Raw genomic sequence first — 16,150 nt, 5'->3', positions numbered from 1 at the left:
CAGCTGCATAATGTGAAGCCAGAATCATTCAGAGAAAAATGGCCACAAGAATGAGTACATGGGAGGGAGGGAGGCGAACAAACATAAAGGCAGACAGACTGACCCCCTTCCTGAGTTCTCTTGTCTCACCAGCATGTTGGTTCATTTTTCAATCCCAAAAAGAAAAGTTACACTTTTTTTAGTATATTTTTATTGTTTCATTAAAATAAAATACGCACATCATAAACAAAAATAAGATGACAAACAAACACCAACTTCATAACAAGTTATTCACATACCAAGACCAAACAAACAAACATAATATTTACATACAGTTCATAAAACTCAATAGGTTGCTTTGTATTAATATTAATTTTACCTCTATTATCTTATTCTCTGCCTCTTACAATATTATACCGTATATAATATTGCAATACATTCCATAAACTCAAAATTATCCAAGAAGATTTCATTTGTACCTTCTGTATATTTTCAGTGCATAATACCTAACTCTTTTTATTCCTCCTTTTATTTAAAAAATAGCAATAATAATAATAATTATATTTATCAGTTTACAGGTACATTATATTCCGTTGCTTACTGATATTTGATCTGCTTACTAAGTTATAAATTAAACAATCTTCTTATTGTCCCAATTAGCCTCCCAATAACTGATAAATAATGACCACTCATTCTCCACTTTATCTGTTCGTTTTTTGTTCATTAAAAATGTCAGTTTACCCATTTCTTTCATATCATAAGCTCTTAATAATTAGAGGTGGATCTTTCACTTTCCATTTTTTGGCAAGGTATAATCTAGCCGCCGGAATTAAATATAATATTATCCTCCAGAAAAGTTACTTTCTTGGACTATAGCTCCCTGAATCTTTTGGTCAGCATAGCCAGAGGTGTTGTTAAAGAAAACCAGTACATTTGTGTAATGTACCAGTAAAGTACATTTCCTAGCAAATGCACATGTATCCTGTAAAAAGTGAGACAGCAGTTTGAAGTGCCAAGCACCGTTTCACTGAGACTTCAGGAGATTCATTGCAACTTCCCATAGCTGTTAGAAAAGGTTACCAGCAAATCCATCTGAAAAAAAGGATGCATTGAAGGGGAGGGAAAAAAAACAGGGACATTGCAAGGGTAATGAGGAACAAGGGGAGGAGTTGCAAAGAACTTGTGCAAATCTAGGACATCCCTGGGAATGAAGGTCACCTGAATGGGATATCTGAGAAAGAAAGAGCTGCATTCTATGTTATGTCTCCTTCTGATGTCATAACTCCCAGCATGCCTGAACAGCGAAGCCACAGTGGGTTGCTCTTGCCTCGGCTTGAGAAATAGATACTGCATGTCCTAAATACTAAAATATCATTTATAGTTTCTATCATATCACTCATGGTTTCTGAAAAGGACAGACCTGAGTCTTGAGATCTTTCAAGTTGTCACCCCTCTGATCTGGACACAAAGCTATGGGGTCAGAGGAGCTCTTTGGTACTCAGGGAATGAAATGCTGTCCATCTCCAAAGGCACCTTTTCCCTCTAAATTTTCCATGTTTTTCAGTTAGATGAGCACATGTCCTAATTTATAGATATACTCTATCCAAAGATCTGTCAGAGGTCAGTGCTATATTTGAAGGCATTCTCTGTTTAAAAGACTAGCTGGTCCAAATCCAATTTAAAAATAAAGAGCCATAAGAAGGGCAAGGAGGGAACCTGAAGCAGTTCATCGGTAGTGAGCTGCTCACCTGGTCACAGGGTTCCCTGTTATCATGAGATGCTTTGTTCTTTAAAATATAGAAAAGAGCTTTTGATTGGCAGTTGCATTTTAGGCCCAACATATCCATCGATTCTGCATTTATGAACTCAACTATCCACAGCATGAAACTATTCAACAGCAAAAATTTCAAAAGGCAAACTTTGATTTTGCCATTTTATATAAGGGACACCATTTTACTATGCCACGATATATAATGGGACTTCAGCATCCCAGGATTTTGGTATCCATGGGTGTCCTGGAACCAAACCCCAGTGAATACCGAGGACCCACAGTCTCTATAAATTAACATGCGCAAAATTGTGCAAATCTGCAAGCTTTTTTCTCCTTTTCCACAGGGTTGTTTCCCTTCTCTCTCCTTCTCTTCTTGAGTGATGTAAGTGGCTACTCTTCTCTGAGTGGGTTCAACACAACAGAGACACTATTTTTATATATAAAATTTATGGAGTTTGGTTGAAATAGACCCCCGTCAAGAGTCTGTCTCTGCTTCCCCCAACATATTACCACATGCACTGCTTCTGCCAACTACATCTGAACATGTGCAAAGTGCTTTTCGTTCATTGTGGCATAACAATAACTCCTCTTCCACCATTTGGAGAGGAGGAAGAATTGTAAATATCCAAAAGCTGCCTTGTGGGGATAGCTTAGAAAGGTGTTACACACACACACATTTTGATTTAGACTATAATCTTCAGAATCCCCATGCTACCCATGCTGGCTGGGGTGGATGCTGGAGGTTGTAGTCCCAAAGAGGAAATTCCCAAGCTCTCCTTCAAAGCTGAATAGTTTCTCATTTTAGAAACAGTTTACCTTGAAAGGAACAGATCTGGTTAGTGGGATGTATGAAGTGGCTGATTTGCCGAGTGGGGATTCTAGCACAAAATTGAAAAGACAAAGAGAGTGGGGGGAAGGAAACTGCGAGAGGAGGAGATTCTATGGCTGGGTGGTGAGGGGGACTGTGTTCAAACCAATTAGATTTTGCTGTGCATCTAACTGCTCTCTCTCTCGCTCTCTCCTCCACCTTCGACTCACACCTTTCTCAGTGGAAAGCACAGTCCCCACCCCACCCCCAGTCTTCTTTGCACCTTCCTTTACCACAAGCCATTTATATTTAGGTCAGCACATTTTCCTCCCATCCCTTAAGGAGGAATGCTGTCATGGCCTCCTACAACCAGGATGCCACCAGGAATTGTCAATCTACCTTTACAGGAAGAGAAGGATGGAGGGAGGGTACAGCTGGGTTCCTCTCACTGTAAGCAAGTGAACTGATCTGTTAGTGATCCAAAAAAGGGTGGGGGAAGCAATATCAGTGATCATGCCAAGGTCCTCTTCTGGACACCGGAAGGCACTGCTAGTGGGTCACACATCAGACATCATGGAGTTCCCAGCAGGCATCTGCTATACTGGCAAATTTAACAACAGAAATATTGTTGAAATACCAAATTAAACCTACATTTTAACAGCCTTGTGCTATGGCACAGTACTGAAATGCACAAAAAGCAAAGCAGACCCTCACTAGTGTTCTTAAAGCTAACCAGTATCATCCAAAGTATCATCCAAAGGGTGACAGATAGGTGGAGAGAAGGATGTCTTGGCTCCATCCTACAGAAACCTGGGGTTTGCAGTCTGTGGTGGCACCATAGCGCTCTAACAGAGAAGGCTAACTATCTCACAAAAGTACAAATCCCAGAATTCCATAACACTGAGGCATGGCAGTTAATGTGGTGTCAAACTGCATTATTTATGCAGTGCAGATCCAGCTGTAATGTCATTAACTGTTACGTTGGGACTGTGTTTTTTGTTTTGTTCTGTTTCTTTGTTCTGTCTATTTCTTTGTTTTTAGTAAAGCTGACATTACTTTTAATCATTTTACAAGTAACCATCAGTGTTAAATAGTATAGTGATGACTTTAAAATGAATACATTTTATTTGCCATAAGCATCCATGGACTGCAGATCACTTCATCAGATCTACCTTATATTGGCAGATATTGATACACATGATTGGGTGGATGGAAATACCAAAAAATTAAATACAGTACTGTATTGCTCATCAACAGGTACACTAGATTGGAACAGGACAATACAGTGTTAATTTGTTCATTTGTGCTAAGATATTTGTTGCCATCCCACTATTGTTTGTTAGTAACTACCGTTAAGATAATGATTGATATTTATATTTAAAACTTGAAGCTATATTGTCTTGAGTTCAGTGGGAGTTTGTTGCAAGTTAAGTGTGTTTAGCAGAATGCAGCCTATAACCACATATTGAATTAATGACATAAACCAGATTCAGCACCTCATAGTTCAGACTACGTTTGGAACAAAATCCATTTAACTTAACAGGCTGTACTTCTCAATGGGCTTGTATAAGGTTGTGTTGTCGATCTCTATGAATGAATTAAATGGTTTGAAAATAATGTAGTTTTCATTTGATTATCCTTTCATCATGGACTTTATACAGATGTTGCACACAGTCTCCAACTGAATCCTAAGAGTGGAGGCATATAAATATTAACTATGGCACTGAAAGAGGCAGATTGCTGCGATAGAAAAATAAAACACTTTTCAAATTAAAACTGTATTAATGGTTGCTAGGATTAATAGTGAGCTTAAAAATAAAGACTGTTTGTGTTTGTCCCCAAAATTAGTGCACTGAGTGCTTTCTAGGCTGGCTAGAGAGATTATGAGAGTTGTAGTCCAACATATCTGGAGTATACCAGATACAGGGAATAAACTGAGACTTACAGTTGTCTTGATTTGTGGGAAGAATCATCATAGTGACTGCTAGACTTGGTTCATGCAAAGGTATAAAGATAAATTGATCCTACTATATTCAAGTGTAGTGAAGGATGCAGTCTCACTTCAGGTACTGTTCACTGACTTCTCCATATTGAAATAAGAGGTGCCTTTCAGTGGTTACTGGTGAATCCACTTTGCGGATAAGATTCAGCACCTTGGATAGCTCAAGGTGCTAAATCCCAAGGTGGCAATAAGGCTTTGCAGGGAAGCAGACCTTGGAAACTCTGCAAGGAGGATGTTGAGAGGCAGGACCAGTTCTGCCATTATTATGCTGAGCAAAGCAGCTGTCTCAGGTGACAGGTGTGGGTGGTGAGAATAGCAGAAATGTTTTGGAGGGTAAGATTTTTATGAGCCACCTAGCTGGAGGCCTCCTCAAAGGAGAGAGTGGAAAAGGAGAGCAAAGATAATATGTTCCAGTAAGAGCTAGAGGGGGGCCAGGAGTCCTGACCTGGAACTATTGGAAGCAGAGACTGGGCCACAGTTCCAAGAGCAGGAGTCAGATACCGAGCTGCTTCAAGTAGACTGAAATGTCAGATACAAAAGATCAGGAAATGCTTTGGCCTGCCTTGAAAGGAACACACAGAGATAATTAGGCCAGCTAGGCTGATTTAGCACAGCAAAGGGCATTTCGTTGATGCAGGCAACGGTTCCAAAATATCCATCTGACACTGTTTGATATTCCTTGCATGCTTCTTTCCTGAACTTCAGCTTGATCTTAGATTAATCTTTTAACTGACTGAATGACACTGGACCCTGCTGAGATTGCCTTTCTGCTTGGACCTCATACTGCCTCAGTGAAATAAGATTCTTTGCCCAGGCTTGAAACAGCTCTGATGTTCAAGTTCCTTTCCTCCATATCCCAGTCTGAATTTGGCTCATGCCACCGTAGTTGATATACCAGGCCAAAGCCTTTGGTCATCATGTTGCTGTGTGCCTTCAGGTCATTTTTGACCTATGACTACACTAAGATGAACTATCACATGGGTTTCTGGAGCTCAGGGTGTGTGACTCACCCAAGGTCACCCAGTGGGTTTCTGTGGCTGAATGAGGGTTTGAACCCTGTTCTCCAAAGTCATAGTCAAACGCTCAACCTACTACACCACGTTGGCTCTCTTGGCCCTTGTATTTATGGCATTTTAAGAAGGTATTTGGGAAGGGTCAAGAAAGGGTCCGCTGTTCTCTGTCATTCTTTCATTCCTGCCTTGTCTCCATGTCCTAACCTTCCATTTCCATTCAAATTGTAAGTCTGAGGGCAGGGAACCGTCTATTATCCCCTCTGTTGTAAGCCACCCGGATTCCCAGTGATTGGGCAGCATATAAATAAATCCTATTGTTGTTGTTGTTATTTCATGCTGTAATCTTATTCCTAAACACTCCCCCCCCTCCCCACAACCAAACAAATACTTGAAAACCTGAAACTGGAAGCACATTTAAATTATTTCTTTTATTTATTATTGTACAGCTGCAGGAAAACATAACAGTGCTTAAGTAGCCAGGAATAGATGGCCAAGGTTTACGTGCATGTGCATGCAACACTTGTTATTATTATTATTATTATTATTATTATTATCATCATTGTGTTTTGCAAAACAAATATGCTTCGGGACTCTCCAGTTCTTCTTCTCTCCACTTGCCTGCCCCCCTACACTCCTTTTTTTCATCCAGAGAAACAGAATCCAGGAAATGAAGAATTCCAAAGGCAATTGCTTCAACAGGAGGAATGTGAGCAAGTTGAAGACTTGGAGCTTACAAACAACAAATGATGTGGTGCACTGGTGCCTGGGCACTAACCCTTTGAACTGTCTGTGAAGCTTACAAAACCGAATGACTCTGTATGTGGAATGACAGAGAGAAAACTTTTCTGCCTACCACTAGCTTTTTCTGTGTACATACACATGGAGTCGCAGTGAGTGGCTCTGGTGACTCTGCTCTAGGTTTTAGTCAGAACTTTAAAGGCATATCCAAAGGTCTAAGGACTATCCTCAAAAGTGACTCATACCCTTGGATAGCTCCAACAACAGAGGAGCTACCACCCAGTACCACTGCAGAATATCCTGCAAGATTTACCTAGCAGCTACTACACCAGTGCATGGGGCACTGTCATCTAGCCATCATTTTCCTTTCCCATAATACCCCACATCTGGCATAATGCTCCAGGGCATTATGGGAAATTGAAAGGCTTGGAGGGATGTACTAGAAAAATCTCTGCCAAGACCTCAGCAATTGTCCAATGTTGCTAGATGGTATTTGAAAGATTAGTAAAGTAACTTTTTGGGATTACAAGGATTGTACAATTTGTCATCCAAAATAAATTTTCCATGCTCTACCAGCTGCTATGGAAGTAATGTTTTGAAATATATGATGTTACATTTAAATATTTATGTCATCTTTGAACTCATACACAGAGTTGCCAATATCTCTTTTCTCAGCCTTATAGGGGAATAAGGACAGGCACCTTATTATTCTTTGCCTTTGGCAACCTAAGATCTTGAGCTAACCTTGCTTAAAGTAATGTACCTCAGGGAACGTCATTCATCCTTGTCACTTTTCCAGTTGAGGACATAAGAGGAAAGCATAGATAGTAATATCATGTGGAAAGCAGGATTAGAAGCAGAGGAAGCAGGCATGAAAATTGGGAGAACATACATTAATAATTTTAAATATGCAGATGACACCATATTACTTGCAGAAAATAGCAAAGACTTGGAACAATTACTGATGTAATTAAAGAAGAAAGTGTAAAAGCAGGGTTAGAGTTGAATATTAAGAAGAGAAAAATAATGAGCATAGTTTTTTATATATCACATTAAAGTGGGTAAGAAAGATATTGAAATACTGTAGTAAAAGATTTCCTATATCCTGAGTCAAGCATTAACCAAAATGAAGACAGTAGTCAAGAAATCAGAAGACAAAGGCTGCACCTGCACTGCAGAAATAATGCAGTTTAACACCACTTTAACTGCCATGGATCAGTGCTATGGAATTCTGGGATTTTTAGTTCTGTGGCTGTTTAGCCTTCTCTGTCAGAGAGCTCTGGTGCCACAGCAAATTACAGACCCCAGGATTCCATAGGATGGAGCCATCACAGTTCATGTTTTGCCAAACTGCATTATTTCTGCAGTGAAGATGTGGCCTTAGACTTGGAAAGGCAGTTATGAAGGAGCTAAAAAAAAGATTCTTAAGTGTAAAGACATATAATTAACACCGAAGTCAGAAATATCTAGGCCATAGTATTTCCAATTTTTATATGTGGTGTAAAAGTTAGACAGTGAAAAAAACTATGTGTGTGTATGAGCTTTCAAGTCACCTGTTGCTTTATGGCTTTCATAAGGGTTTTCATATGTAAGGAATACTCAGAGGTGGTTTTGCCAGGTCCTTCCTCTGAAATACAGCCTACAGGATTGGTGGTCTCCCATTCAGGTACTGATCAGGGCTGACCCCTGCTTAATGTCTAAGATCAGATGAGATCTGGTGCCTTTATAGCATTTAAGTTAACAGGAAGAAAATCAGCTACTGTAATTTCAAATATGGTGCTGCTTAAGACTTCTATGGATAGTGTGAACTAGGACAAATGAATGTGACCCAGAGCCTTATCGTATGAGAAAACAAAATGGACCTGGAGAGTAGCACCTTTCTCTGTGCCTTACTCCATGACATTGTAGTGTTTCAGTTCTCTTCTTACAAGAGATTGTCGTAAAAGCATGTCTTTGGTTGAACGGATTTTTCCAGCTAGAAAAAAGATGCACTTGTACAACCATCTCCTACAGGAAGAGAATTGAAGTGCTGTGACGTCATGCAGTAAGGCGTGGAGATAGCCGCTACTCTACGGGTTCCATTTCCACATTGTTTTCTTGTGCAATAAGGCTCTTAGAACAAATCAAGCCTGAGATCTCACTAGAAGCAAAGAAGACTCTGCTGTCATACTTTGAACCTATCATGACACAATGTTGCTCATTGGAAAAGGCAAATTGAAAGGCAGTAGGAACAAAAGAGACTGTATTACAGGTGGATTGACCGACTGAAGGAGGCTATGGTCCAGAGTTTGCAAGAGCTGAGCAGGGCAGTTCATGATCAGGGCTCTTGGTAGTTTCTCATTCACAAGTTGAAGTCGCCTTGACAGCAAATAATAACAACAAATAGGGAGCAACTTCCAGTCATCTGTACATACCTGCAACCAAACACGGATGGTGCAGTTGTCATTTGTGAGGATGGTGGACATGAGTGTATGTGCTCATAGCTTTCCTCCACACATGTAGGGAAACTGTTGCAGCCTTCAAAGACGATGGTGCAATATCTAGCTCTCTATCTATCTATAGCTTTGTCTGTTCAGCACACTTGCTGTGTTGCCTAAAGGGGAAACCGCTTAGGTAGTGTGCTTCAAAAATGGGTATTAGAATTACAGTAGAAGGAGGGAGGAGGGAGTCTGCGTGTGCAGCGAGGCAGAGATTTCATTGATGAGTGGGCACAAAATGCTGGCAGCCGCAAGCTAGAAGGGCAGAGAAAGAAGACATGGGGGAAGAAAGCACTTTCCTCTGCTCTGTAATTGTGAGACATAGTTCTGAGCTAGCAGACAGACGGAAACTGAAAGGGAAAGTGGAGAGCGGGTTAGACTGTGATGATCCTTCCTCCTGGGTCCTTCTCATCCCACACTTTTGACCCCATGGTTGCCATTACTAGTCTGTTCACCTTCTCCTCAAGTTACTGGAACCTGGAAAAACTCACACCACTTCAGTTCTTGCCTAGACTGAGCAAAATGTGTCATCTTATTTATTTATTTATTTATTTATTTATTTATTTATTTCTACTCCACGTTCATCCCAACACTGGGACCCAAAGTGGCTTACAGGATTGCTTTTAAAACTGCCAGAGGTAAAAGGAATGCCTTGCAGGATTTCATTTGCCTTTTGAATTGTGACAAACAATCCTGTTTATGCTTTGCATGAGCAATAAAAAGATAACATTCTGTGCCAGTCAAACACCAAATCCTGCCAGTTGAAAACATGATGTAAATCAATTTAATACAGTACCTTTGTTGCTGTTGCATGCCTTTAAGTTGCTTGGATTTATGGTGACCCTAAGAAGAACTTTCCATGGTTTTCTCAGCAAGATTTGTTCAGAGGTGGTTTGTCTTTGCTTTCCTCTGAGGCTGAGAGACTATGGCTTGCAGAAGGTCACCCAGTGGGTTTTCATGGCCAAAAGGGGACTTGAACCCTGATCTCCAGAGTTGTAGTCCAATACTCAAACCACTACACCACTTTAGCATGCTTCTGATAAAAGCATGGGAGAGGGTCATAAGGGCACTCCTTTTGCCAAATGGATTTTTCAAGCTTGCCAAAAGAGACATTTTTACAACCCTCTCTCATGCTTTTACAACTGGAAGAGAACTATAGGGCTTCCATGTCATGTGGAGACAGAAAGAGAAAAACATTTCCCTCTGCTTGCCTGCTGGATTTGTTTGTAATGTGATAAGGCTCTTATAACCAATAACCTTTGGAAATCATAATTATGGTTAGTCAATTGAGATTTCACATTAAACTATCATTGGTACAAACCATGACTTGCAAAACTATTTTGGTTTCTTGGTGGATTGCACTCTGGTTTGATAGTCATCTGCTTCTTTGATGCCTACTAATATATACATTGCCAGGTATTGGAAAATGGTGACTCAGTCACTTCAGTTTTTCTCTTCCCAGCCTGTCATGAAGTGGTTAAAATGGGAAGCAAATTTGGAGTGTTATGAGAGAAAGCAGATTATTTGCTATTTAATTCAATATTATACTGTATTTTTACTGTCGGGTAAAAGAATGGGGAATGCTTATGGGATTTTCTGACTCAAGATACCAAAAATACCTTGGCTGGATTTGCATACTATTTAGCTTGACTTGGTGTCTTGGGTCAGGCCTGTCTTCCCATCTCCTGCATCCCTCCACACAGATGTGCACCAGCCAAGAGAACTAGAATTTAGGAATGTTACGTTTGGACTACGAACTCCATATTCCCCCAGCCAGGCAAGACTGCTTGCTGGTGGATTCTGGGAGTTGTAGTTGAAAACTACTTTGTCTCTAGACTCTGGGAGGAATCTGTTTCCATACATACCAGCCCCTGCTGGACTGTGTAGTTGAAATGAGAGTTCATTTAGTTCTCTTACACCCAGATCAAACCTTTGTTTCGAGTATTCTAATTCTGATATCAGCCAATGGAACAATTTCTTGGTTTCTCAAAGCAAAGAATTAAATACATTTTCCCCAACTAGAAAAATTCACAGCATGAGAATCAAACATTTTGTCAAATGTTTTAGGATGAGGAGAAGAATGGGTAATTTAAGGAGGCTTTCCACTATTTGAACTGGAGCTTCCCTGCATCCCTGGGGTGAGTGGGTGGGGGAACCATTGTGGCAAAGAAGCAATTGCAGCTATTAATAACTTGATGAATAATTAATTCTGGGCCGCTGCCATATAGCTTGGCCCCGTCATCTTGACATTTCCTCCACCCACAGCTGTCTCAACACATTGTTGTGTGTCCAATGGATGTTCAGTCTCTGCCCCTCCTTAGTAGGGAATGGACCAATTTGTCAGTGTTGCTTTCTCCTACATACAAACATGAATTCTGATTTCTTAAAGGTTTAGGGTTGCCAGGTTGCATATAGGACAGGCCTCCTGTTTCGTTAATAGTTCAGAGATCCTGGAGCGTGGAGATGTAGTGTAAAGTTCTGCCAGATAGAACTATACAACATAGTGTGGCAGAGTCTCCTTCTTTGGAGCTTTTTAAACAGAGGTTGGATGGACATCTGTTGGAAGTGCTTTGATTGTGTCTTCCTGCATGGCAGGGGGCTGGACTGGATGGCCCTTGAGGTCTCTTCCATCTCTATGATTCTATGGATCTATTTCCTCTCTCTCCCCCTCCTCACCCTACTTTTTAGCAGTTGCATCCTCCATACACACATGGCCATTTGTTGACTGATGGAGACATTTCCAGCTATACTTGGATGCACACATCAATTAAAAAGACAAGTAAGATATACACATATTAAAACAATCTACATTTAAGATCCATCATTTAACATTCAAAGTTTAAAAATCATCTGTGTAAGCCTGCAGGAAGAGATCAGTCTTCAGTGCTGTTTTGAATTCAGATAGTGTATTCAGCAGTTGAATCTCTTGCAGCAGGTCATTCCACAGTTTAGGGGTGGCTGAAGAAAACGTCCTCCGGCTCACACTTGCCAACCTGGCTTTAGATACTATGCTTAATCTGGGTGGCATGCCATTTATTGCTGTACCTTAATCAGCAAGATGCCTTAGGTTGACTTGGTTGGGGTATAGCATGCTCAAAATATGTTCAGTATACTGTGCATTTGTTCCTTTGCATGGCAGCATGTTTCAAACATTTTAAGCTAAAACTTTCTAATGTTAATTGAATAGAGCTGAAATAAATTCCCACAGCTAAACTGTTGCTCTCTGTCCCAGATATATAGTGGCCAAAATACAACATTTGTGGCATATTTGTGGTATGGAGCAAGGCAAATAATTTTATGCACATGGCCACTCTGCAGAATATAGTATTCTACGTGCACACAATTTTTGCGTATCTGGAACATCAAGTTCAGCTGCAGAAACCTGATTTCTGAGTATGGATTCAATTCAGTGAATCAAGGCACCTGTTTTTAATCCACAATGGATGCCTGTGGGAATAATTGTGCAATATTTTGAAACTAATAATTTCATTTTGCTAAAACTCAATTTCATCTGTGTTGCAATGCAAGCTGCAACAAAGCTGTTCCACTCATAGCTGTGCAGGGGGAGGGATCTAGGCTTAATTATATTTAAGACTTCATCACACCAGGATCATAAGGTGCCACAATTGTGTTAGTCTAGGAAATGCAAACATACCGATTTGGGGACAGTCATTATGAATCCCATTTTAGGAGAATGGCTGTTCAATCTTTAGTCATTTTTATTTATTTATTTTTAATTTAGTGCAATTGCATGATCATGGCTGTGGCGTCACTAGAGTTGATGTTACTTGGTGCGGTAACTCATGGTGTCACCCCCATTTGCCTCCTCCCATACCACACCATACAGAATCCTTAGGAATGTTTTTTGTACTAATGTTACTCATAAATTGTAATCCCTGTATATCACTGAATGTAATAGCAATAGTTATTGCGTGAACTAGCAAATTGTAAAATATACCTTTAAATTACAATATCATATGCACAGCCTAAATGTACTTATATGTGCATTGTTTCATGTGGCTAGAGTAAAAATTTGGTAAGATGTGATTTTTAAAAGAAAATTTTAAAGGAATAAAACAATTTTTAATTTTTTAAAAATATATATTTTTAAATTTAATTTATTTTTAAAAAAACGGGGGCCTTTCTTTTCTCTTCCCACTGATCCTCCCCTCCCTTCCCCTCATATCATCTCTTCAGCATTTCAAAGGGGGAATACTACAGTCCATTTCTGTCAAAAGACAGATGTTTAGGAAGCAGTGGTGTCACTCCCCCTTTAGGATGTCACCTAGTGCAGTCCGTACCCCTTGCAAACACCTGGTGATGTCCCTGGATCATAGCAATCCATTAATTTTCTTTTCAAAATCTCCAAGATATCTCATTATGTACATATATGCAAATATAGGTATACCAAAATCCAATAACAACAAAAAAATCTGAAACCCCAAACACTTTTAGTCCCAAGCATTTTGGATAAGGGAGCCTCAACTGTATGTCCAACCGAACCAGTGTGGTCTAGTGGTCTGAGTGTTGGACTATGACTCTGGAGATCTGGGTTTGAATCCCTGCATGGCCATGAAGACGTACTGGGTGACCTTGGGCAAGTCACCCTCTCTCAGCCTTAGAGAAAGTGAAAGACAACACCCTTTCTCTTAGCAAGTCTTGCCAATAGAAACCCTTAAAATAAGTTCACCTTAGGGTTGCCTTGAATCAAAAACAACTGGAAGACACACAACAACAACAGCAACAATATGCAACAAAGCTGTGCCTTCCTCACATGGGGCGTGTCAGCAAAACTGCTTCTGCTGTAATCCTTGCATCCCCCCACCAATATGGTGATTGTTTTAATGCTAGGAAGCAATTGGAATAAGTAAGCAGGTGCTCTCCAGACATTTTGAACTACAACTCCTATTAGCCCTAGCCAGCATGGCAAGCAATCAGGGATTGTGGGGTTTTAATCCGAAATATCTAGATGGGATGTGATCGCTTACCCCGGATCAGGTAATGTAGCATGTTTAGAAGAATGCACTTTGAGCATTTCTTCAACCCATCTTTTCTTTTCTGTGCAGTTAAGGCAGCCCCCAAGTTTAAATACCATGCATTATTTCTGCCTCATGTTCCTAGTAGACCATTGCTATTGGAGTGATATTGGTGAATGGTCACCTTCTGAGCAAGTTCTGCATCCAGTTCAGTCCTTGAGTCCTACCTACAGCAAGCATCCCACACTAGGACAAGCAACAAAATGACTTTGAATACAAGATTTCCAGGATCCAGGTAGTTGATAAGGCTGATCATTTGCCAGGGTCCCCATGATCAGTGATGTCCCCCAAACCAGCAGAGGGTCCATTACTCTAACAGCGACACTACAGTTTCCATTCTGCGTAGACTGGGCAAGAAGATGACCTGCAGTTTTGCAGAACTCTCAGTTTGCATGTATCACTCTTGACTCTTCCAGGTTAAGGACCTGTACCAATGATGCCATGCCATCCTCCACCACCTACAACAACAGATCTTGTACACAGCATTGCCCAGCAGTGTACAATGTGCAGATCCCAATAAAATCACAAGTACTCCAGAACTCCTCAACTTCTTAAAATAATGATGCTTTGCCTGGTACAGCTTGTGCAAAAAGCTCCATGGAGATGTCCCCCCCCACACCTTTTTTTATGTCTGTCCCTAAGGCAGATGGTTTCAGCAACTGAATGCGAACAGTGTGTACTCTGAACAAGAACCTGGGTTGTGGGTGAATCTGGGAGAGCCTTGGGTTTGTTTGTTTTTTCTCCTTTCCTTCTTCTTCTTCTTCTTTGGCTGGAAATACCAGCAGTCTTCTCTGGAACACAGCTTTGGAAAGTGACTTTTGGGGACTATGACTCCCACAAGTTGCAGCTGAGAAAAAAACAGAAGCACCATTCCCAGCATGGAATGTCAGCTTATCAAGAGCTGCTGCAATGCTTCTTCCCTGTTAATGGAAGATAAGAAATCATGACAAAACAGCCCAGAAATGATTTCCCCCCCAGGTTTAAGAAACAGCTGGAACCTAAAGGATTCCCAAATGGCATATCTTCCAACTGTCCCAATTTGGCAGGAACAGTCCAAATTATTCCTCTGCCTTCCCATTTTGTCAGCAGTTTTTAAAATGTCCAGCTTCTCCCTCCTCCTCTTTATCCTCATCTTGCTTCAGTTGCTGCAAACTGAGTTCAGAGTGCAAAAGTTGTTTGCATTCAGTTGCGGGGAGCATCCCCAGATGTCCCAATCCTAATATTGTCAGTGGTGCTGCATACATGTCGGCATCCATTGACACTAATGGGACTGAAAGTCCCATTTTTTTTTTTTTTAAATCTGTGAGGCTGGGGGGTCCAGAACCAAACCCCTGCTGATATGGAGGGCCGACCAAAAAACAAAATTATATTCTAGTACTGAATTTTAACCTCTTTAGTTAGGTAGTTTTTGAAGTACAATTTTGATTATTTCTTACAATATCCATGTTAGACTTTTGACATTTGGGCATCATTTAAAAAAAAATTAAAATCTTCTCTCAGATTTCATTTCAACGCTTAATATTTTTGGAAGCAGTAGTAAAAAAGTGAAGGGAGAAAACATTTCAGGGAATCTGCCTATGGCAACCTGAGGCATCCCCCTCTCCTCTTTCCAATCATGGTGGAAACGGGTTATTATGAAAACTAAAATAGCCAGGAACTTGGCATCCAACCTCATCTCCTTTCCCCCACCCCGCTTTTCTCATAGCAACGTATCATGGTGGGGAAGTGGGTGGAAGGAAGGGGAGAGGAGGTTGTGAATCAGAGCTGACTCAATGCTTTGATGCCAATCTTTCCTGCCCCACGCTTACGGGCATTTTTTTTGTCTCTCTGAATGCTGGATTTTCTCTGGCAGAGCGTGGCACCAAAGCCAACTTGGCCATGGTACAGGTGTAGTACAGGTAGCACCAGGTAGGCGGGTCTCCTTTGTGTGCCTCCTCCACACAACACCATTCTATTCCAGGCCTGGATTAACACACTCCTAAATCCTACCTAACACAGCTATTCTAGGTTCTCTCATGACCTACAAGCCAAACCTGAGCTGACAATGACACACAGGCTACAGTCATTTGTTATGTAACTTTCTTCTGTCAAGGAGTAAATCGGTCTGGGGTCACATGCCAACACTGAGAGGTGCTAAAGCCTTAGTGCAATGGTTTCAAAACTTTGGTCCTCCAGGTGTTTTGGACTTCAGCCCCCAGAATTTCTGCTGTTGGCCCATTGGCTGAGACTTCTGGGAACTGAAGCCCAAAACACCTGGAGGACCAAAGTTTGGGTACCACTGTTTAGTGAGTAGTTGCCATTGTGTGCCTTCAAGTTGTTTTCGAGT

The sequence above is a fragment of the Sceloporus undulatus genome, chromosome 6, assembly GCF_019175285.1.
Source record: "Sceloporus undulatus isolate JIND9_A2432 ecotype Alabama chromosome 6, SceUnd_v1.1, whole genome shotgun sequence".
Classification (NCBI taxonomy): domain Eukaryota; kingdom Metazoa; phylum Chordata; class Lepidosauria; order Squamata; family Phrynosomatidae; genus Sceloporus; species Sceloporus undulatus.
Note: the sequence above shows the minus strand (reverse complement) of the source record.